This window comes from Triturus cristatus, chromosome 9 (assembly GCF_964204655.1).
Source record: "Triturus cristatus chromosome 9, aTriCri1.1, whole genome shotgun sequence".
In the NCBI taxonomy this organism is placed as follows: domain Eukaryota; kingdom Metazoa; phylum Chordata; class Amphibia; order Caudata; family Salamandridae; genus Triturus; species Triturus cristatus.
The window spans coordinates 1,096,152,287-1,096,159,437 of record NC_140592.1 but is presented as its reverse complement, the minus strand read 5'-3'; the positions used below and the strand labels follow the sequence as shown (position 1 = coordinate 1,096,159,437).

At 44.7% G+C, this 7,151-nt stretch overlaps 1 long non-coding RNA gene across 1 annotated transcript; it reads right to left on the bottom strand.

The window, feature by feature from the left end:
• Positions 1-4,932: 4,932 nt before the first annotated feature.
• On the bottom strand, positions 4,933-5,877 carry LOC146799420 (uncharacterized). Its single transcript, XR_014969272.1, has 2 exons — positions 5,840-5,877; positions 4,933-5,102 (listed from the first exon to the last, which is right to left on the bottom strand). It is a non-coding gene; the product is annotated as an uncharacterized LOC146799420 (long non-coding RNA).
• Positions 5,878-7,151: the final 1,274 nt, after the last annotated feature.

Below are 7,151 nucleotides of genomic sequence, written 5' to 3'. Positions count from 1 at the left end.
TGGACTACAAAAAAGAGGCGGATATCCTAGCAAACAATTTAAAAGAAAGAGGTTATCCAAGTAACACTATTACAAGAGCTATGAAACGCGCTAGGAATAATCCCAGAGAAGCACTGCTTGAGACCAGGACTAGGGAACAAACTGACGTCCTGACCTGCGTTACCTCATTTACCCCTTCTTCAAATAAAATGAAAAAGGTGATCAAAAAACATTGGGGTATCCTAGCTTCTGGTGAACTTTCTTTACCTCAACCCAGATTCGCCTTTAAGAGGACACAGAATCTGAAAGACATATTGATCCATACCAGACCTGCCAGAAAAGAAACACAGAACCCCCAGGGCACTCTATGGGGGCTTCCACCAGTTGTTGGACACTTCCCCTGTGGTAATTGTACGTCCTGTAAACAGACGATCACTACCAAGGAGGTTACCTTGTCCGACACCCTAACTTGGTCACTGACACGCCACACTAATTGTAACTCCACCAACTGCATTTACCTATTGCAATGCCCCTGTACACTGATCTACATAGGGATGACGACACGAGCTATTAAAACACGCATCACCGAGCATAAAAGTAATATAAGATGCTTGAAGGAGACCACAAAACTGTATACACACTGTAAGAGTCTACACCATACACCAGACTCCCTTAGATGGGTCGTTTTGGAGTCACATCCGAGAATCACAGCACAAGCACTGTTTAGACTCGAACAAAGATGGGTGTACAGACTTTCATCTGATACGAGAGGTTTGAATGACGATATACCGTGGGGTACACTTACACACTGATATATCAACACTCTTCCACAGTATTGTCAATAACCCTACAGCCCTGCACCGCCCCTGATAGACAATGGGTGGACTGAATTATTTACTGCCACGGTAGTGACCCTCGAATGTCCCGCACCAATATTTGGACTCGCCTGGCGCGTGAACAATATAACAGTAACTCCGGAGTTACCTTGGTTCAACTCGCATCACATGGTCCTTTCCACGATGCATACAACCCATATTACCTACTCTGTCGAGTTGACATTTACCCTATAAATTATATAATACAGGACCATAGTGAAGTGAGTATCATTACCCCTTCTGGGGTCCTTTTTAGCCCCTGAGAGTTACCAATTACGACCTGATACTGAAGTAGCACACCGTTCCAAGATGGCGCCCATAGTTACAATGCTTGGGTGGGTCTTCCGACACTAGTCATTTGACACTAGACGCCCAATCAGTGTACGCCTACACTTGACCGAACCAGTTCTTCTTGGAGCATTGGATAGTGAACACCACTTCCCGGTTTCGGCGGAGCGGGGTAGGTTTACAAACCACCCTTGGGCAACAGAACCGTAAGTAAACTACTACCTGGATCACGTAACAATGATCGAACGGTCTGGGATTCCCTAGACGCTGGTGGACGGGTGACCGCTGTTTTTGTGACTGACCGACCCTAACGCTGACATGGGCTGCCGACCTTTGTGGGCGGCACATTAGGCTCAGGGGTGATTCGTTCCTCTAGCGGTGGTTCCCGGTTACCGGGGATCCGGGGGATCGTGCCTACCTGTTCCCTTGACAGCACCTAGCACCCAGCAGGTGTATTGTATTTATACACCTACCTAGTTGAGTCTCTTGTTTTGATGCACATTACAGCAGGCTACTACGCCATCCCAAGAGGCCCGCCACGCACCGACTGGAGCGGCACTAGCTTAATCCTTAGGTGAGCGCTTTAGACCTCGTTACTATAATTCAGGGTGCCCTGGTTTGAAGTCTTTTAGATCACTTGACACGTTGTTTGACACTGCATCCACTTATGCATGATCACTCTATTCGAGCACAATTGCTTCATGTATAGGACATGCATACGAGGAGTCTCTGGCTCCATATTACCATGTATATAAACGACAAAGTGTATTTTAATGTTTCGTGTTGGCCTGTTATGCTTCTTTTCTCCCTTTCCTTTAGGCCACTCCTATGCGGAAGTGTTAGATTTTTCCACACTTTCATAGGGTAGATTTGTCCAGGCACAAACACAATAATTTGATATCCTGTTATACACCCTCACGTTTTGTAGATAGTTTACACCACATTGGTCCTGATGAATTGCCGTTGGATCCTCCTGACCATTAGGCGAGAAACATGTTGACCATCTGAGTTGAGCGGAGCGAGTCTTTGACCCACTGTGTCCAGACTACCGCCACTCATATCGTTTTTAATAGGGTGGTTTACTGACCCAATAAACTCATTATTCAGACTAACCAACCCTGTTTTAAAATACACTCACCAACGTCTACACTTACCTGGCCCTCACTTGCACTCAACTTTCGGCGAGGAACAAAAGATCTCCGTTAAAGAGCCCCATTTTTGGGTGCCCGTTGGGAATTGCAGCGCCGACCCGACGAGGAGCAAAACCCAGATGATGAAGCATGACACCTAGCTTGCTGGGTGTGTGAGGGTTTTAGTTCCACCAGTGTGGGTCCCCCCACCCACTACGTGCTTCATGTCCTCAGGCTGTCTAGACATTATCTTTCACTTTTTCTTCACTTTGGGGTAGAGTATACATTTCATACAACCTCCCCTGACCAGGAGGAACGGCATACTCTTTCTTTCTTAATAGATGTATCTGGCCCACGATTGAGAGATTATTGATTTGAGCAGCTTGTACAGCTCAGTGAAGTTATTAACTGTCTTTGGATATTTGTTTAAGCACCATTTTTATGCACTGCACGAGCACTTTACCTCACCTATCACCTATGGACCATCTTATGGCTTAATTTATGTCATTGATATTGCAATACTTATCAAAAATATATCATTTACGCACTAGCGTAGCTAGAACTTTGGCTGACCGCGGCGGCATGTAAGAGTGGGGGGTGGGGTGCTGACGGGATTCCCGCACAGCTACCTCCCCACGATGGCCACAGCTACGAGCGGAGAGGTGGTGGGGGTAGGGGCGGGTCGCTGCCCCCCAATCTTGTGTCACCCGCCCCCCCCCCTTGCTACGCCACTGCATTTGCGTGATTTTGTTGTCTGACCTCCATATTTCCCTATGTAAATACTGCATGTGATTAATTGCAAAATTATATGACAAAACCAATTGTTTGTCTGTCTGTTATACAATACCCAGCTTCTGAGGAATAGCCGGCCTCTACATTGATCTAGGCTTTTAAGAAACATTTCCTCAAGTGATTGGGCACTGGTGGGCTTTACGACAGTAGTAGGTGCAGCGTTAACGTGTGCGCAGTTTGCTTCTGAGGCCGTGAAGGGCTTAGTTGAAGCCTTTGCGACTGTTTTAGTAGCCAATGGCATCAGTGTATATGAGAGAGTGCTAACCAGCAGCAAGGGGAAGGAGGTTGTTCACGGAAATTCCATTCTTAGCTGAACATAGTGGGTTAAAGTGTAATAAGGTAATTTCAACTAGACCCTTGGGTGTAGGACAAAGAGCAGGGGCCAGCAGGAGTTGTTGGAAACGGGGTGGCTTGTGAGAAACAATTGTGACTATTGTGATTTAAAATTACAAAGTCCATTTAGTGAGAATCGAGACTTATCCCACTACCTAGATGTGACAAAACATCCCCGTAAGGTTTGGAGGAATGAGGGCTCCAGCTGCCAGCGGTATGGTCCTTGGAAAGTGAAGAGTCCCTTTCCCAAAGTTATGCAGGGCTGTTACACTTCATCTTTGTAGGAGGCTGGCTTAGTATATGGGTCACACTAATCCAGGCAACCCTTATGCTGATTTTAGTGGTCTTTGATAACCATAGCAAACTCTCAAGGTGGTAACTGTGGAGAGCAGCCTTCAGGCTTATCTTGAAGGAGTGTAAAGCAGCTTGTTTAACCACATTTATTTTACAGTGTATAGTAGATGAAAAAGAACCACACAGTGTTTTATAAAAATAAGTCTATGTATTACACAACATAATCACTAACCCATTGGTTTATCTCCTACACAAAGATAACAACAATACACAGAAGAATACTTCAAAATAATTAGGTAATAGCACAAACATACACTGGTCTCCAGGGGGACACCAAACCATCTACTAAGAAAGTGGAATGCAAACTGCAAAGAAGAATGGGACTTGGACCAGAAGACCCAGAGGAGCTGGGGAAACAAGGAACCACACGGAGGCTGTGTACAGAGTGAAAACACCGCTGCGTGCCCAATGGAAGTCAATGGAGAAGTTGCAGTAGCAGTTTCAAAGAAGAAGGACCCTCCCCAGAGGGTCCTGATGAAACCCTTTGGTAGACAGAATATTAGAGACCCAACCCACCTGTAGATGCCCCAGGAACGAGGTTACCTGCACCAGAGAAGCCAGGTGCATAGGGGTGAAGTGATGTCTGGCCACCCTGTCTTGGACCAATGCCCACTCCTAAGCAACAAATTTAAAGTCTCGGCATATGGCATGACAGCTCCCTCTGTTTTAATCATCAGACTATGAAGCTTTCGGCCACATGTTTTGGACTGTTACGAATGCTCAGGAAAATCCTCCCCCTACTCCCTTTCCAAGCCAGGAGAATCATCGTCCAAGCCTTGATTCTGTCTCGTCTGGATTACGGGAATGCACTTTACCTGGGCGCTCCTCAGTCCACCTTAAATAGGCTGCAGGTGATCCAAAACTGCGCTGCGCGTCACCTGGCACAGATTCCCCGAATATTCAAATGGGGGTTGTGGGGCGCACACCTCTTCTTCTCATTTTTATAGAAATTTCAATTGTGTATATAGTGGTCCTGGTTGGCGTGCTCATCGGTAAAATGCCTAACCCAACAGGCATCTGAATTTGAACAACATGTATAAGGAGGGGCACTGTCATGCCCCCATCCGACCGCACAACTGGATTGCGCCTCTTTGGCTAACAGTTCATGTTTTTTCATCCGTTTTTAATCCAATATTTAAACATGTAAACCATGCTTTATGTATTTTTCCTTTCATTTCACATTTTTAATCCACACGCGGGACGTTGTGCTATTTTCAAAACTTCTGATGTAAAAGCTGTGCCCATCCGGACCTCTTGCTCAAACACGACAAGTGCAGGAATTCATTCAAAGCAGCGTTTATTTTAAAAGACCAATGCATTTCGGGCCCCAAGTGCCCTTCATCAGGGTGCGCTAGAAATAACAATAAAACAAACATTCATTACCATCATCACAATGCTTAACATCTAACATCATTGCCATGAGTTAATGCACTTAACATTAATTGCGTATCTCTCATTTTTTGCTTTCATTTAACCCCTTGCAGGAAACGATTTAGATGTTACCCCTGTCTACATAAAAAGCTAATTTTCCTCCCTACTGAATTCCCAACAATCCCTTCCCTTCTGTACAAAAATTATTCACCCCTCTTCTGGATATGATGTGCATTAAAATGAACCATTTTACTCATTTCCTGCTTGGTGTACTTAAACTGTTCAACAAATATGTTCATCAAACCCTCACCCCCAACATGACCCCTGCTCTCTCCTCTAATAACCTTACGATCCTCATACTAATCACCCAACTAACTAACGAATACATTCTTCAAGCCCTCACCACCAACATAACCCCTGCTTTCTCCACGTGCATCCTTACACTCCTCATGCTAATCACCCAACCGCTCACAAATGCACTCACATACTAGCAGTCATACTTCCAGATTTGTTACGATGCCGTCTCTCCCCATTCTCTTGTAATTACCACACACAAACACTCCCTTTCATAAAGTGAACTCAACTCTAATTTACAACTCTCGTATTCACCCATGAACGCTAACAATCAACTTCCCCACATTCATTCGTCAGTTTAACTAAACGAAACTTTCTTCTCACAACCATCAACCCGGTTATCAAGCCGATAGATTCACATACCTGCTTCAAACACTCGCGCTAATGCGTCTCCATCTTGATTACAATAAGTGTTGATTCAACCTTTAGTCCAACCCTTATTTAAGCCCCAGCCTCTCACGACCACACCTCCTAATTAAGGCGTTAATTATCTTTTTCCCGCCGTGAAAACATTCGCAATAATGTCTACAGGTCAAATCGGACTGCATTACCCATAGTGCCTTATTCCCAAAAACGAAACATGGTTGCTATTGTTTTGAATTCATCGTTGTCACTATTAGTTATGTATTAAATCACATTGTGTCATCCTAAATATCAACACATGAGTGTCAGTTTTCAGTCCTTTGCTCCACGTAAAAACTCCGCTTCTTGCTTGAACGAACCCAGTTGTTACTCCGTTCGTGTGGATGATCGTAAACGTATCTATTTTCTCCGTTCCACTTAGTTGCTTGACGGGTGCTGCCCCATTTTGGGTTAAATCTTGTGAATATTCAAATGGGGGTTGTGGGGCGCACACCTCTTCTTCTCATTTTTATAGAAATTTCAATTGTGTATATAGTGGTCCTGGTTGGCGTGCTCATCGGTAAAATGCCTAACCCAACAGGCATCTGAATTTGAACAACATGTATAAGGAGGGGCACTGTCATGCCCCCATCCGACCGCACAACTGGATTGCGCCTCTTTGGCTAACAGTTCATGTTTTTTCATCCGTTTTTAATCCAATATTTAAACATGTAAACCATGCTTTATGTATTTTTCCTTTCATTTCACATTTTTAATCCACACGCGGGACGTTGTGCTATTTTCAAAACTTCTGATGTAAAAGCTGTGCCCATCCGGACCTCTTGCTCAAACACGACAAGTGCAGGAATTCATTCAAAGCAGCGTTTATTTTAAAAGACCAATGCATTTCGGGCCCCAAGTGCCCTTCATCAGGGTGCGCTAGAAATAACAATAAAACAAACATTCATTACCATCATCACAATGCTTAACATCTAACATCATTGCCATGAGTTAATGCACTTAACATTAATTGCGTATCTCTCATTTTTTGCTTTCATTTAACCCCTTGCAGGAAACGATTTAGATGTTACCCCTGTCTGAACTGGGGTGGCGTAGTGGGCAAAAGAACGATGGATTTAACCCAGATCTCTTGACTGGGGGAGAATGTCTGCATTGTCAGCATTCCGTCCATCATTTGTTTGTTGTAACGCTTTTCGCCCTAAGTGGGATGGGTATTCCCAGACGTGGGACCCATGCTCACTACGTCACTGGAGTCAAGCTATCCTGGCTGATGACGGCTGATAGCCAGAAATCGGTCCTAGGATGCTTGATT